Consider the following 16,812-nt stretch of genomic DNA (forward strand, 5'->3'; position numbering starts at 1 on the left):
GAATACTTCTACAGAGTCTTCGAGATATTCCGAAAAGATGGCCATCATACACATTTGGAAAGTGCTCGGCGCATTGCAGAGGCCGAACGGCATGCGTCGAAATGCAAATGTTCCATACGAGCAGGTGAATGTGGTTTTTTCTTGATCTTCAGAAGCGATCATGATCTAGTTACAACCGGCATACCCATTCAAGAAGCAGTAGAAGTCATTTCTAGTTAGGTGATCCAAAATTTGGTCAATAAAAGGTAAAAGGAAATGATCCTTCTTTGTTGCCGCATTTAATTTGTGGTAGTCTATGCAAATCCGCCATCCGGTGACGGTCCTTTGCGGTATTAGTTCATTATTTACGGTGGGGACTACCGTCATTCCTCCTTTCATCGACACGCATTTCATGGGGCTAACCCACATGCTGCCTGCTATTGGATAGATGATGCTCGCGTCTAACCACTTGATTATCTCCTTCTTTACAACCTCTTTCATCGCAGGGTTGAATCTACGCTGATGTTCGATCAATCCTTTGTGATTCTCTTCGAGACGAATTCTATGCATATAGTATGCGGGGCTGATTCCTCTAATGTCTGCGAGCGTCTAGCCAATTTCTTTTACATACTTTCTTAGAATGGCCAGTAGCACATTTTTCTTGGTCTTCATTACTTGGAGAGGAAATGATTATCAGTAGCTTTTCATTCTGCCCCATAAACGCATACTTCAGGTGGTTAGGAAGGGTCTTCAGCTCTATTGTTGGTGGTTATTCTAAGGACGGTTTTGTTATTTTTCTTTCTTCATTCACTGTCGGCTTAACTTCTTGGGATGCGATCACCTCATCTTCTTTGGTTGTTTTTTCTATGACACATTGCATGCTACAATGGATGTGATTGCATACTCATCTTCATTTTCGTCTTTAGGCTTTTCTTCGTCATTCAAACTTTATTCATCATCGGATTCATTAAGGTCTTCTTCATCAGGATATTTCATGGCTCGGATAATGTCAAACTTGAGCTTCTATCCATTCACACTCAAGGTGATCTCTCCTTTATGCACATCAATCTGGGCATGACCGGTAGATAAAAATGGTCACCCCAAGATGATGGGCACATCTTTGTCTACTTCGTAGTTTAGGATGATAAAGTCTGCTGGTAATATAAATTTGTCGATTGTAACCAAAAAGTCCTTCACCTTCTCCTCTGGATGCATAAGAGATCTATCTACTAATTGGAGAGTCACCGTCGTGGGTGCAAGTTGCCCTACATTCAGCTGCTTAAAAATTGACAGGGGCATCAAGTTAATGCTGGCCCCGAGATCGTATAGCGNTATAATCTTCGAGAAATTGCTTGCAAACCAGAAAATTTACCACGCCTGTGTACCATGGCAATTTTTCAATCTTAAATAGCTGCTCGTCTAAGAATGTTGCGCTCATTTCTGACTGGTTCCGATCAATTCTAGATTTTCTAATCTGGATAAATGGTCCGCAACCTGGTTCTCTGTCCCCTTGCGATCAATGATTTCCATATCGAATTCCTGGAAGAGGAGAACCCATCTAATCAATCTCGGCTTCGCATCTTTTTTTGTCATCAAATATTTTATCATCGAGTGGTAAGTGTGAATGAGTACTTTAGTTCCCAGTAAATAAGCTCTGAATTTCTCCAATGCAAATATCACCGCAAGCAATTCTTTTTCTGTGGTGGTGTAGTTTGTTTGAGCAGGATTCAAGGTTTTACTCGTATATGTGATGAGATGTAGTATTGTTTTTCTCTTCTCCGCCAGCACTGCTCCCATTGCATAACCGCTTGCGTCGCACATTAATTCAAAGGGTTGTGTCCAGTCTGGTGCGATCAACACAGGTGCGGTCGTTAATGCGTTCTTCAAAATCATGAATGCGTTGAGGCATTGGTCATCGAAGTCAAACTTTCTATCTGCTTCCATCAATGCACTCAATGGTCGTGCAATCTTTGAAAAGTCTTTGACAAAACGTCTATAAAATCCAGTATGTCCCAAGAAGCCCCTGACAACCTTTACATTCGTTGGAGGTGGGACCTTGTCCACCTCCAACCCATCCTTGGAGACCTTGTGCCCAAGCACAATGCCTTCCTTCGCCATAAAATGGCATTTTTCCCAATTAAGCACGAAGTTCGTCTCTTCACATCTTTTCAATATCTTCTACAGGTTTCTAAGACAGACTTCATATGTTTGCCCATACACAGAGAAGTCATCCATGAATATTTCTATAGAGTCTTCGAGATATTCAGAAAAGATGGCCATCATACACCTTTGAAAAGTGCTCGGCGCATTGCAAAGGTCGAACGGCATGCATCGAAACGCAAATGTTCCATACGGGCAGGTGAATATGGTTTTTTCTTGAACTTCCAGAGCAATCATGATCTGGTTATAGCCGGCATACCCATCCAAGAAGCAGTAAAAGTCATTTCCAGCTAGGTGATCTAGCATTTGTTCGATAAAAGCCAAAAGGAAATGATCCTTCTTTGTTGCCACATTTAGTTTGCGGTAGTCTATGCAAATCTGCCATCCCGTGATGGTCCTTTGTGGTATCAGTTCGTTATTTGCATTAGGGACTACCGTCATCCCTCCTTTCTTAAGCACACATTGCACAAGGCTGACCCCATGTTGTCGGTTATTGGATATATGATGCCCATGTCTAACCACTTGATTATCTCTTTCTTTACAACCTCCTTCATCGTAGGGTTGAGTCTGCGCTGATGTTCGATCAATCCTTTGTGATTCTCTTTGAGACGAATCCTATGCATGCAGTATGCAGGGCTGATTCCTCTAATATCTGTGAGCATTTAGTCAATTTCTTTTACATACTTTCTCAGAATGCTCAGCAACGTATTTTCTTAGTCTTCATTAAGTGCAGAGGAAATGATTACAGGTAGTTTTTTATTCTGCCCCAGAAATGCATACTTCAGGTGGTTAGGAAAGATCTTTAGCTCTATTGTTGGTAGGTGTTCCAAGGATGGTTTTGTTGTTTTTCTTTCTTCGTTCACTGTCAGCTTGTCTTCTTTGGATGCGATCATCTCATCATCTTTAGTTGTTTTTTCTGTGATCGCATTGCATGCTACAATGGATGCGATCGCATCCTCATCTTCATTTTCGTCTTCAGGCTTCTTTTCATCATTCAAACTTTGTTCATCGTCGGATTCATTAAGGTCTTCTTCATCAGGATATTTCATGGCTCGGATAATGTCAAACCTAAGCTTCTGTCCATTCACGCTCAACGTGATCTCTTCTTTGTACACATCAATCTGGGAGCAACCGGTAGATAAAAATGGTTGCCCAAGATGATGGGTACATCTTTGTCTGCTTCGTAGTCCAGGATGATGAAGTCTGTTGGTAATATAAATTTGCCGATTGTAACTAGAACATCCTTCACCTTCCCCTCTGACTGCACAAGAGATCTATCCGCTAATTAGAGAGTCACCATCGTGGGCGCAAGCTGCCCCACATTCAGCTGCTTGAAAATTGAAAGGGGCATCAAGTTGATGCTGGCCCTAAGATCGCATTGTGCTTGACCGATGTATAATCCTCCAATAGAGCACGGTATAGTGAAACTTCTAGGGTCGCGCATTTTCGGTGGGATTATAGATTTCAAACTCTACGTCAAAGCCATCGTTGCGAACTTACCAGTGCCTCTCTTCTTTGTCACCATATCCTTTAGAAACTTCACATATGCGGGCATCTTCTTAATTGCTTTAGTGAATGGAATATTAATATGCAACTGTTTTAAGATATTCATGAAGCGTTGATACTATACCTCATCATTTTTCTTCTTTTTGAGTCTCTGAAGGAATAGTGGTAGTTGTATTCTTATGGTCCCCTATTTTTTCGGCTCCAAGGTGGACGCAATCTCTAGTTCCATCGCCTTCTTTTCTTCTGTTTCTCCTCGAGTCAACGCAATCTCTGGTCTCAGTGCAATTGGAGCAGTCCGACTAGGCTTCTTCTTCTCCCCTGCCACAGTATTTCCACTACACAATGTCACAACTTGACACTACTCTTTCCCCATACCCCCTGGGTTGCGTGGGAGTTCCGTTGAACTCGGCAAGGCCCCTTGTGGTCTATTCTTGAGTTCGCCTGCAATCTGGCCTATCTGAATTTCCAGGATGCGGATAGACGTCGCTTGATTTTGAAGCACTATTTCGTTCTTTTCAATATATTGCTTCAAAAACTTTCCAAAGAGGAAGATTGCGGCGCCTGCGAACTGCTGGCTTGATTATGCGTTTGACCGTTGGTACGCGGGAAAAATCCGGATGGCCCTTCTTTTTGCGCCACTGATTGAAAATTTTGTTGTTGATTTTTCCACACGAAGTTGGGTGGTTTTTCCTCCTAGGGTTGTACGTGCTAGAAAACGGATTATTCTTCACAAAATAGATTGACTGTGGGTTTCGCGGGCATTCCTCCATTTGATGTCCTTCACCGCAAGTAGCACAACTTGCAGTTGTCTGGTTGATTGCATTCACTTGCCCACTATGCATTGCTGGGTTGTTGATTGCGATTCCCTGTATCAAGTTCATCATCGCAGTCATTTGACTCTGAAGGGATGCGATGGCCCTATTATTCATGTCACTGTCCTTGATTCTCAATCTTTGATTGCTTGCTCTCCAATCTTCATGGTTTTTAGAAATGCGATCAAGGATATTCTTGGCCTCATCATAATTTTTATCCAGCAGACCTCCAGCTGCTGCCGCATTGGTAGCCGTCTACGAAGCAGGGTTTAATCAATGGTAGAAAATCTCCATCTGTAAGCAATCTAGTAAGTCGTTATGCAGGCAATCTCTTACCATCCTCTTAAATCTCGCCCAAGCGTCACTGAGCGATTCATCGATATCCTGTTCAAAATTGGTGATCAACTTCCTTCTTTTGGCATTCTCCGTCGGAGGGAAGTACTTTTTCAAAAATTTCTCTACTACTTGCTCCCATGAGGTAATCTCCACTAACTCGAGAGAATAAGCCCATTTTCATGCCTGGTCAAACAATGAAAATGGAAACAAAGTTAGTCGAACCTCCTTAGTGGAGATGTTAGGGAACACAAAATTGTTGTAGATCTCGATGAAACTTCGGAGGTGGGCGTGCGGATCCTCGCCACACCTACCACCAAACTGTCTGGCAATTTGGATCATCTGCAGCATCATCAGTTTCATTTTGAATCTCGATCCGTCAAGAGTGGGCCTCATGATTCCTGGGGAGAAATCATAGAGGTTGGGCAACGCATAGTCTCGAATGGGCTTATTGCGGTCGTTCACCAATAGGATGGGATTCGCCATGACATTATTTTCATTTGGTGCTCCATTTCCTGATTGTTCCGCCATGTTATCTTTCTCTTGTTATTATTGTTGGCAGTTGTCTCTCAATCTTTGTCGAAACGTTCTTTCAATCTCTGGGTCATAATTCGCTAGAGATTGAAAGCTGTAAAGAAAATTAGAAAATTATGTATTGCCGAAGTCCCCGGCAACGGCGCCAAAAACTTGATGATTTATTTTATGCGATGAAATAGTGGAGTGGAATGCGATGGTGGATTATGTATTGACCATGCAAGTTTTCTCAGTAAAACCCAAGTATAAATCCTACTGAGTTGCCTAGTAAGCCCAGGGTCGAAAACAGGGACTAAGGAAAACAATATGCGATGGTAATTTTAGATCAATTTGTGGTAACAATTAAATCAATGGTTTGGTTGGTTTGTTGTTTAAGGTATAAAAAGTATGCGGCAGATTTGAGAAAAAAGTAATTATGCGACAGATATACTGAGTATGCGGAGGAACGAGTTGAGAAGGTCTTTAGCTAGCGTTTCCGAGAATGCGTTCAAGCTATGTGATCATGCTACACTCATGCGACTACAAACCATTTTCCAATGTAAATGCGATAGCTCCTAATTTTAGGACGCATGCGATGAATACGATAATGACTATAGAGCTTATTCCTAAGTCTCTACTTCTTGCCTATGCGATGATGCAAAATGCTCACAAGGACAAGGTGACCACATACAATCATAACCTATCTCTAAGGTGCATGCGATGCGTTAATAGAAAACAAAGCTTATTCCTAAGCTTCTATCTCTTGATTATGCGGTTCTAATATGACTCTTCTGAGCCTAGATTCTAATATGACTTTTCCAAGCCTAGATTCTATCCTTAGACTACCCTCCTAAGTATCTCTAATGGACGAATGACGCATACATAATACAATATAATCGCATGGAATGAAGATCCCAGGTTATGCTAACTAAGTGCTTCTCAACCCATTCGACAGATTTAGCTACTCATGCATAATGTACAGAGAGTGAACAGATATAAAGATGCAATTTCCATTTCTAGAAATAAGTTTAGAGTACAAAATGACAATGAAAAATAAGGGTAGAGAGCATGGTAGCAATATCTTGCTTCCTAAGGCTTTTACACTGTTATCTCTATTCTGCCCAAAAGATGTTCTTGCTTCTGCAAGAGTTGGCCCTCTCTCTGATTTCAACGCTCCCGGCACTCTTCCAAGTTCATCGGATGATCTCTCAGTGTAGTCTTCCTTCACTCGCTTCCGCCTTCTAAGTAAAAGAAAAACTATGAACAAGGCTACTTCCATCTATATGGTAAATTCTGTAAACTGAGTGAACTCCTTCACTGAAGGTGGCCTTCGGTATTTATAGAACTTCAGGGTGAGAAGCTTCATCTCTCTTATGATTGCACTGATCGGATGGCATTAATTCTCTGTCTGATACGCCGAATATTTGTCACTGCAAAGTTGAGTGTACTTGCTACAGTAGGTCGTTAACGGCTTGTCAACTTAATTCAGAATCGACTGTCATCAACTTTTTATCCCATCGTGATTTATTAAGCTTTCACCCAGATACACCCACCTTGATGTGCCGGCTCTATGCGAACACCTTCTTGAGCAGATTTTTTAGAACACAACCGATCGCCTAGCCTTGCAATCACAATCTCTTATGCGTTCGGACGTTAATTTCTTTGGATCGCATTTCTGCCTTGCTTCAATGCATTTTCCTGCATAGAATACATAAGTTAGCTATTTCAATGCGATGGACGCATACGATCGCAATGTTATAAACTTAGTGCTTTTGGACGCAATATTGTATATTTTTACCATCGCAATCCTGCATTGTTTTATAACTTAGCACTATAATAATGTGTATTTCTGCCCGTTATCACAAACCATGAGTGAGTTTTCGAGAATAGCAAATCTCAAAATTTACTAAATTTAGGAAAATATTTTTCCTTTTATCTCACGGTTATCATGAAACCACCAATAACCTCCCACTCAATTGGTTATAAGAGAAAAAGATATAATTATCCAATAATTACTATTATAAATATATATGATAACCAACTTACCATATTATATTTATAAACTATAGTTTTAATATTTCATCTCATGAAACACATAAACCATAGTTATTTTTCTATTTCATGGTACTTAATGTAAATCTCATTTACATTAATCCTCCACTTGATGTATCTCATACATCACACCGATCATATCATATATAATCGAATTTCCTCTTGTCAATTTGAACATTTCAAATCAACACCAAAAACTAATTCTCAACTTAAATCCATTAAGCTACCAAGGGGACTTTATGGACCTGTAGCTTGAAGCTCCAACGGTATGTGAATAACTGACTAAACTCTTTAGTCAGGGATCCACCATCCAACTGTCAGGCACTACATTAAAGACCAATAGTTGTACTCTCCTTACTACATATATATTTTGTGTCCATATTAACCAATCAACAATGCGATAACCCTTCATAAATCGCCCGTGAGTACAGCTGGATGCCCCTGTAGTTACATCTAACTCCTTAAGTACCACTGATCTCTCTATAAACATAAGTCATAGTCCTACTATGACTGAGTCCTCTCTTCCAAAGATAAGTTGTGGCCACTATGTTCAAGACCCGGAATCAGCCCTTAAGGGAACAATCTATCTACTTACCCTGCTTTGGGAAAAGAGTGAATTTCATCTTGTGTAATTGAGTTCCCAGCTCCCAAATTAGACAAATCCTCAAAAAGGTAGGCATGTTGAATTGGCAATTTGGCCACTCTCATCCATACTAATCAAAGGACCGCCCTAAAAGGCATGAGTTCCTAAAACACTCAGGATTGAGGTCATGTCACCTATGGTCGTTTAGGTGAGATGTAAGTCTTAAGTATCAACAGTGTTACATATAGAGACAAATCATCTCGTGGTCTGGTCTTATACAAACTCTTTGTATAGGACATTCCCGCTCGCATGTCTCCACATGAATGATCAGGATCTACCATCTATAGTAGTTCATGACACTTGCAAACCTCTACAAAACAGGCCGTATCCATAGTTTCACTAGGATCAGGTATCCCTCCTTAATCCTTATACTATAGACCTTTTTAGGTTAACACTTAAGGCATGATCTACTTGTATATCTCATATACATGCTTAATTTTATAGACAATAACCATGGAGCTTTGTTTAATGGATATGAGTAAATGCCAAATAAAATAACTCTTATTTTATTCATAACAATGTGTATAGTTTACAAACTACGAGACTCTTGGAGAATTAGGACACCTCTCCCAACAGTTTTTACAGTAGAAAAACATGTTTTGTTTATTTCGTTTATCCATGTTTCCATCCCTTTGAATTTTACGTTCTATAAAAAAAAATAGACAAGCATATTCATTTGCTTTCGCTTTAGGGAATTCAATTCCCTTCACTTAAAATACTCATTAGAATCAGTCTCCAACTCATACTAGGTAATGGGATTGGAAATTTTCAATGTTTCCTCATACCGTGGTAACAAACGAATTGACTCTCTAAGGGACCTTCTCGTTAAGGACAACGCAGCTTCTCCGAAACGCTCTCGTAACTAATGTCCACCCAATACTCCTTGCGAAAGTCTTGAATGATTTTCCTCGATTTATAACCATAACTAACATCCTAGTATTTCGACATAATCAGTTCAGCTATAACTTAACTCTTAGCTTATTTATATTCTTTTTTTCTTAATGTCTTCTAGCATGTGCGAGCGCTAACATATTTAGTAATTTTGAATATTTTAGAGTCTTTCATTTTAATGACCCTAATCTTCCATTGGCAAGTCAATTCTATGCGTCTTAATATATATAACTTTTTAGTAGATCTATCGATACTAGAAGTTCTTCCTAATGGCAATGATAGGTAGTTTCTTAGCAGATTTTTGTTTTTTTGTTTTTTTGTTTTTTTTTTTTTTGCTTAAAAACATATTACCAATCTGGACATCTTCTATAGTAGACTCGGATGAGACGATGATAGTGCTCACTATTAATTTTTCAATACGCTTCCTCTTATTGCAGTTGACATAGAATTCACCATTTGCTACTGAATCCGTACACTGCTCACCGTCAGTCGTTATGTTACTATCACCAAACGGTCCTCTTTAACCCTTGATTCTACATTCAATAGTGATTTGACCTCTGTGGTTATTGGGTTTTGGTCATTCATCAAGTCCACAATATCAACATTAACAACTGCCTTAGATATATTTATATCCTCTACATTAACATCAACATCAGAATCCATTGACATGTCCACTTCATATATAGACTCATCGTTAACAACGTCAGAGAGGTCCACAAATTCCTTGTTGAACAACCCATTTGTATCGTCTCCCAAATCTAACAGCCATACCTTATTATTCAATGGACTTAATGATTGCACCTTATTGGAACCTATATTATGTTCAGGAATAAACTCAAACTCAAATGTGAATGATGGAACATTTTGGGCCATTTGAACTGGATATGTCGCTACCATAATCCTAGATTTATGGACTACTACTGGTAACTTTGATACTAAAAGAGTCACTTGAGACACATTGTCACCAATTAAGAAAAAAATGAAGATCTTCTTGATTATTGATCACGAAGGCAAATACATTCAGCCTAACATTGTACAAACACCTTATAAATAATTCAAACTCAACGAAATTTATCCCACTGGTTCTATATATTTCTCATAAAATCTCCTCATATTTTATTCCAACGTCGACAATCAACCCTTTTAACTAACCCTCAACATATTCTTATCCTCATTCCATTCACCCTAAAACAAATAAATATACGAGGCATCGCTGAGAAAAATCATACAAAAGTACAAAAATGTTAATAAAATCATTCAAAATCTCGGGAGACTACGTAATCTTGGTACATCTATATAAATCTCGCCCGAGATTTCAAACCCTACATTAAATCTCGGGGGTAAATATACTCAATTGCGACTGAGATTATTGACTTTCCATCGAGATTATGTAAACAACCACAAAAACATTCATTATTGGGCCCAACAATATGCAAATAAAACCTAAAACACATTTACAAAAGACATTATCAATATATCTACCTTGTTTTTCTTGATTGCATACAAAAAGATGAGACGTGAGGGTTTGAGGACTTCCAAACACTAGGAAAAATTTTGGGTAACTTGTTTAAGAACTTGTTGAGCAAGCCAATCATTAGGTTCTAAAAAAAGAGATATTATAATAATATAATAATATTTTTATTACTAAGGGCATATTTGTAAAATTTCTTTCCCATCAATCGAATTTTATATTTAAAGGTTTAAAAATTTAACACAATTTCAGGCTTGGTCTCGCCCGAGAAGGCTCGAGAAAAACCATTATAACGAGTATTCAGGAAGTGTGCTACTTTTGAAATGTGAAAAGTAAAGGGGGTTATTTTGGACAATTTTCCATGGAGCTTTTAGAGAACCATTGATTTGATAATAATAAACAGATAATAATAGACTATGGTTTTTGGGTTAAATTAACATAATAAAAATACTTTTTTTAGTACAACAATTTTGGAGATAGGGAATTGAACCTCCCACCTATAAAAAATCATGTCAATTATCGTTAAGCAAAACTCACTTTGACTATAATTAAAATACTTGTTTTAAGGAAAAAATTAAAATACTTTGATATATTTTAGGCATGATATATCAAATCTTCATTGACATGCCAACATTTTGATATGAGAAGAGAATTGATAATTTAATCACCAAAAAAGCAAAACCAGAATCACCAAACAAGAAGAGAATCAATAGTTTTGCTATATAGTAAAAGATTTAATAAATAAGATAAATAAACAATAAAAAGTTATTAATGTAAATATAATTAAAAAGAATAAACATTTTAACTTATTTAAAAATGTAGAATCTTTTGTTCTTATAATTTTTACAAAAATATTAATCCACATTGGAATTTTATATATATTTCTATAGACATTTTCAACAGATTGAGATATCTACATTTCTATTGATATCTAAATTTTAAACTTTAATTCTAAACTATGTTCATTTTTGTGCATAATAAAAGACATCTAAGTTTTACTCATGAAATAATCCTAAATTTTGGACAAATTTCAATTATCCTGAACTTAAGAAAGGGAAAAATACTATTTGATCCTTAGGTTTTGGTTTTAGTTTCTATTTTGTCCTTATATTTCAAAATCTAACACTTTGATCCTTGAGATTTCAATAATATTCAATTTTAGTCCTTTAGATAAGAAAATCGTTAGTGACTTAATGGAAGGCTAACCAGGATGATGATTAGACTAGTTTTAAACTTAAATAGATTGATGATGTGAGTAGAAGATTTGGTACTACACCCACCACCGCCCTTGGAGGCATATAAGACAGACTACGCGCTAACAGCTTGAGCAAGAAGGCCTAGCTTTTTATGGTAGCTGACGCTAGAATTTGGGAAGAATATACATGAGAGTCGTGAGTGTGAGAAGAAAGAGCCTTCCCATTTATTGTTTTAGACCTAGGAAGACTTGTCTTTTCCGCTATCACTTCCATCATAGAGCTCTAATAGAAAGGAGACCTATGAATGCCTTGGCTCTAAGCTGTATGTACCACCATTCTATGTCGTCTTCAGCTAGGCGGAAACTTTCTCTCGTGCTATGGTGTGCTTTTGAGTGCATTCATTGCTTTAAGGGAGCAAGGAAGTCTTGAGTTGGGCGCGTAAGGTGTTGGGTGGTGTGGATTTTCGATGGATAGCTTTTTCAATCTCTATCATAGGTTTGATAGATCTGAATCTTGTGTTTATGGGCATGTATAGATCCCCCCTGCTTTGATTGCTTTTCACCTTTTCATATAATGCAAATTTGTTTATACCATTGACATTTATAGTTTTAAATAGATATATAGTGTGCATTGATGGATAGCAATGGTAGTCAAGAGCATTCCTTTCCTAGGGCCAAGATGGTCTCTTTCTTCCTTCCCTTATTCCGGCTGCTGTTGATGGAGAAGCCATTGAGCAAGGCAAGGAGTCGAGACAGTCTTAGCTACAATCCCTGCCCTTACCTGAGTATCTTCCTTATCATCTGAAAATATAAGTCTTTTATCAAATTGTCTTTTTTCAAGGGAATAAGAGTGAAGAAGAATGCGCGTCATCCTCTTCTGAGGAGAGATCCTTTATGAATACATTTCTTTTGAGATACGAAGAATAGCTATCTTTTACAAGCATGATCACTCCATTTAAAGTAAAGGGATTCAATCCCCAAACCCCATTTGAGGCGGACGACAAGAAGGATGTCGGAATCCGGAGGAAATCGAGTTCTTCCCGAAGCAAGTCAAACGTCATTCTTTCCACTGCCGCCTTAGTTTAATGTCTGATTCCAACAACAATGAGCTCTAGTAAAGTGTGATCTGACATTTGAAAGTAGAACCTCCACTTGAAGGTGACAACAAGGTCTCATCTATCGCGCAGTCTAATTGAGGAGTAACTGTTTTTGCCTGAGAGTTCCTCTCCCTTCGATCGAGTTGGAGTCCGGAGCCAAACCCCCTTATATTTATTAGACTTAGGCTGGGTTTAGCAGATGGCCTCGCCAACTAGCATCTATTAGTTAAAGGGGTTGGTTGGGCTCAGTAAATTCTTTTAGGTGACTATTTGAGGCCATACAATGACTTCCGAAGTTTGCATACACAACCTGACTCCCCTAAGTAACAAACCCTGGAGATTTCTCTATATAAACCTCCTCTTCGAGATCACCATGCAGGAATGCATTTTTAAGTCAAGCTAATGCAAGGGCCAATGAGATATAGCTGCTAAAGCAATAAGTAACCAGACTGAAGTAATCTTGGCAACTGGGGAAAAGGTGTCAGAGTAGTCAACACCATAAACCAGTGTATAACCTTTAGCAACCAGCCGAGCTTTCATCCTATCAATAGAACCATCAGGCCAAAACTTGATTGTATACATCCATCGACAGCCAACGGTGATCTTACCACATGGAAGATGCACAAGCTCCCAAGTACCATTGGCATGAAGAGCAAACATCTCCTCAACCATAGCTGCCCACGATCCTAGATGTGATAATGCCTATACTAAAGACTTAGGAATACACACAAAGGATAGTGAAGTAACAAAGGCAGTATAACTGAGAGATAAATGGCGATAAGATTTTTTTTTTTTTAATGGGATGAGTTGTGCATGTACGAGTACCTTTACGGAGTGCGATGGGCATATCTAAGTCAGAGGGTGGATCCGGGACTGTAGCAGGGCACAGAAGACAAGTCCACTGGAGCTATAGTAGAGGGAATAAGAGCCTACTCAACCAGTGGAATAGTGGAAGCAGAGGTCCTGCGTTGATACACTTGTAGATCAGGGCGGTCAAGATGAGAAGTTGGATATATACTTGCAGAAGATGGTGAAGATGTAGATATAAGGAAAGTAGGGACCGGAAGTGGTAATGTGAGAGGGACTTAAGACGCGGTAACAGGAGAGACTGGAAAGTAGGGTGTATCTTCAAAAAAAGGTAATGTCGACACTTGTAAAGAAGCGACGAAGCTCAGGAGAATGAGATCCCTTTTGAAGATGAGAGTAGCCCAAAAAGAAACATTTGATAGAATGAGGAAAGAGTCACTCTACGAGACGTCCAGTAGTCTCTGACTTTGTCTTTGAATCATAAGTTTCAGCTCGTTCCCAGCTTGCCTCGCTCTTAGGTTGGCCCTTCTACTTTACTAAGTAGTATTCTACTCGTGTAGTGGGTGTATGGTCCAGTCCCGCCCATGGTACGGTCAGCTATGATATACTAAACTTCTTCTTAGGGAAGTTCATCTACAGCATCTGGCGATGCCCTCGTAGGCACGTTCCTCTTAGGGTCGGTTTGGTCTAATCGAAGTCAATTGACTCACATAGAATACAGGGTGAGTTTTCACCGAGCTGATCGCTTGAGTCTATAGGCTACCTCTCCTATCCGCTTCTCTACAAGGTCGACTTTCTTCTTCCTTCAGACCGGGCCAAGCCTTTAGGTTGTTTAAGTAGGTTGGGTTAGGTTAGGTTGATCTTTTGGAGTGATCTTCAAGAAGGGTCGTCGCTCCCTTCATACGCCTTGTAGCTTCATCTAAGTGGGTTTGGGCTAGGTCATTGCGCTCCTGCCCCCCCTCTTGGAAAAGTAGGTTAATGGGCAAGACCCCTCCAGCCACAATGGTGTTGGGCATTAGAGATTATTGCCTCATGGCCAACTCGAAGGGGTTGAAGTACGATGCAGAGCTTTTTGGTTGTTAAGTTATAGCAGCACTGAGCAACATCCAACAGCTCCAGTCCTACAGGTTTCCACTAAAGTGCCTTAACTAGCCCTCGAAGAGTCCATTTATTCTCTCCGTCTTTGCTTTCAAAGATGTATCGATCGTAGGTATCTTACCATTAGATACCGGCAGTCGTCTTCTAACATTACCGACCTTTAAATATCGGGTTTTCATCAATTTCACATTAAAAAAAAATATATCTTTTTATCATTATAAACAACCTGATTGATTTTCGATATCTCGTGCATTGCATTACCATGACGAAAATAAAAATGAATTTTTTTAAAAAAAGAACTCTTGTGATTCGGAATGAACCTTTCTCGGTGGAAGAAAAGGAATAGCGATGGATTCCTATGGAGCATCCAGGAACAAGAAGATGAAATCAGATGACGAATTCTTACATGGTCCAAGGAAATCAAAGGTCCGTTTCCATGATTTTATCTATATCAAATCTTAATATCAGAATAGCTTATATAGTCATGATTCAATTCTGGTCCTAATTTCTTTCTCATTTTTCGGATCTGATTGGAACAATGGAGAAGTGGGAAGACTTTGACGATTCATAATGAATATCAAATATAAATAATGAAACATGAGGAAGAGTAAACCCTGTAGTGACATAGCTGTTCTCCTAATCGACTACAACTCATCATAATGAACATTCTGCTTAAAAACTAATAAAAAAACGACTCGCCAGGCGGTTACCTTTTTTTTTTCATAACTATATCCTCTGCTGAAAAATCAAGACTAAGACAGGAGTTTCGTGGAAAATAGAGCACCTTTATCGGATTAGAACCGATGACTTACGCCTATTTCTTAAGGTGTTTAAAAAGCATGACTCTATCGCTTAGTTAAAAAATGGCCCATTTAATTCAATTCATGAATTAGCCCACTATGAGTTTACTGCATCCATAATCATCGTTTATATATCTCTTTCTTATTCACATTATTTTTCTCATCAGCATTCGTGTCTCTGTTACAACACAACGAAACCAAATGGTTCGAATGATATCCAATGAGAAAAAAAAAAAAAAAATTTAGGTTGTACACCTAATTTTTTTGGGATTGTAGTTCAATCGGTCAGAGCACCGCCCTGTCAAGGCGGAAGTTGCGGGTTCGAGCCCCGTCAGTCCCGACGGATCAAAATCCAATAAAAAAAAATACATAATTCATCTCTCCATTTTCTGTGAAAAGGAGTACAAATAGCATAATTTCATTATGATATTATCTATTTTTTTAGTTTCACATTTATGAATTTCCATTTCTTCAACTAGTACCGATGAATGGGAGAAAGACATATGTGGATTAGTACGATTATTGGTAGCATCATATTCAGAATTCCAAGGAATACCGTACTGGGTTGGCTCTTTTTTTTTTCAATATAGATTTTTTCATCCATCACAGCTGTGATAACGCAGTTGAGTGTCCATTCGATCCATCACCCAAGACCAGGCCAATCAAATCGAGACGTTTTTAAGTTCGATCCAGCAAGTAATCCATAACCATCAGTGAAAGCAGAAGATTTGGGAAGGCAAGTCTTCCTAGGTCTAAAACAGCAAATGGGAAGGCTCTTTCTCCTCACACTCATGACTCTCATGTATATTCTTCCCAAATCCTAGCGTTAGCTACCAAAGAAAGCTCGGCCTTCTTGCTCAAGCCGTTAACGCGTAGTCTGTCTTATATTATTTCTATAGACATTTTCAACAAATTGAGATATCTACATTTCTATTGATATCTAAATTTTAAACTTTAATTCTAGACTATATTCATTTTTGTGCATAATAAAAGATATCTAAGTATTACTCATGAAATAATCCTAAACTTTAGACAAATTTCAATTATTCTGAACTTAAAAAAGGAAAAAATACCATGTGATCCTTAGGTTTTGGTTTTAACTCCTATTCAGTCCATATGTTTCAAAATCTAACATTTTGGTCCTTGAGATTTCAATAATGTTCAATTTTAGTCCTTTAGATAAGAGAATCGTTAATGGCTTAACGAAAGACTGACTAGGATGATGATTAGACTAGTTCTAAACTTAAATAGATTGATGATGTGGCTATTTTAATTTTGACTAGTGAAAAATGTTCTTTTTAAATAAATAAAAACAAAAATAAAAGAAACTCAAGAGACATAAAGAGATATTGTTGAGGAAGGAAAAGTAACTATTTTTTTTTCCTTCCAATTATTAAGAGGAAGAAGGATTAGAGATAATCTATGAAATCTAGCAATGAGCAACAAAGAGAATTT

The 16,812-nt window shown here is 38.4% G+C and overlaps 1 non-coding gene across 1 annotated transcript; it reads left to right on the top strand.

Annotated features, from left to right (window-relative positions):
- Positions 1 to 15,623: 15,623 nt before the first annotated feature.
- TRNAD-GUC lies at positions 15,624 to 15,697 on the top strand. The gene has a single exon. It is a non-coding gene; the product is annotated as a tRNA-Asp (tRNA).
- Positions 15,698 to 16,812: the final 1,115 nt, after the last annotated feature.

Source organism: Benincasa hispida, chromosome 7 (genome assembly GCF_009727055.1).
Source record: "Benincasa hispida cultivar B227 chromosome 7, ASM972705v1, whole genome shotgun sequence".
In the NCBI taxonomy this organism is placed as follows: Eukaryota; Viridiplantae; Streptophyta; class Magnoliopsida; order Cucurbitales; family Cucurbitaceae; genus Benincasa; species Benincasa hispida.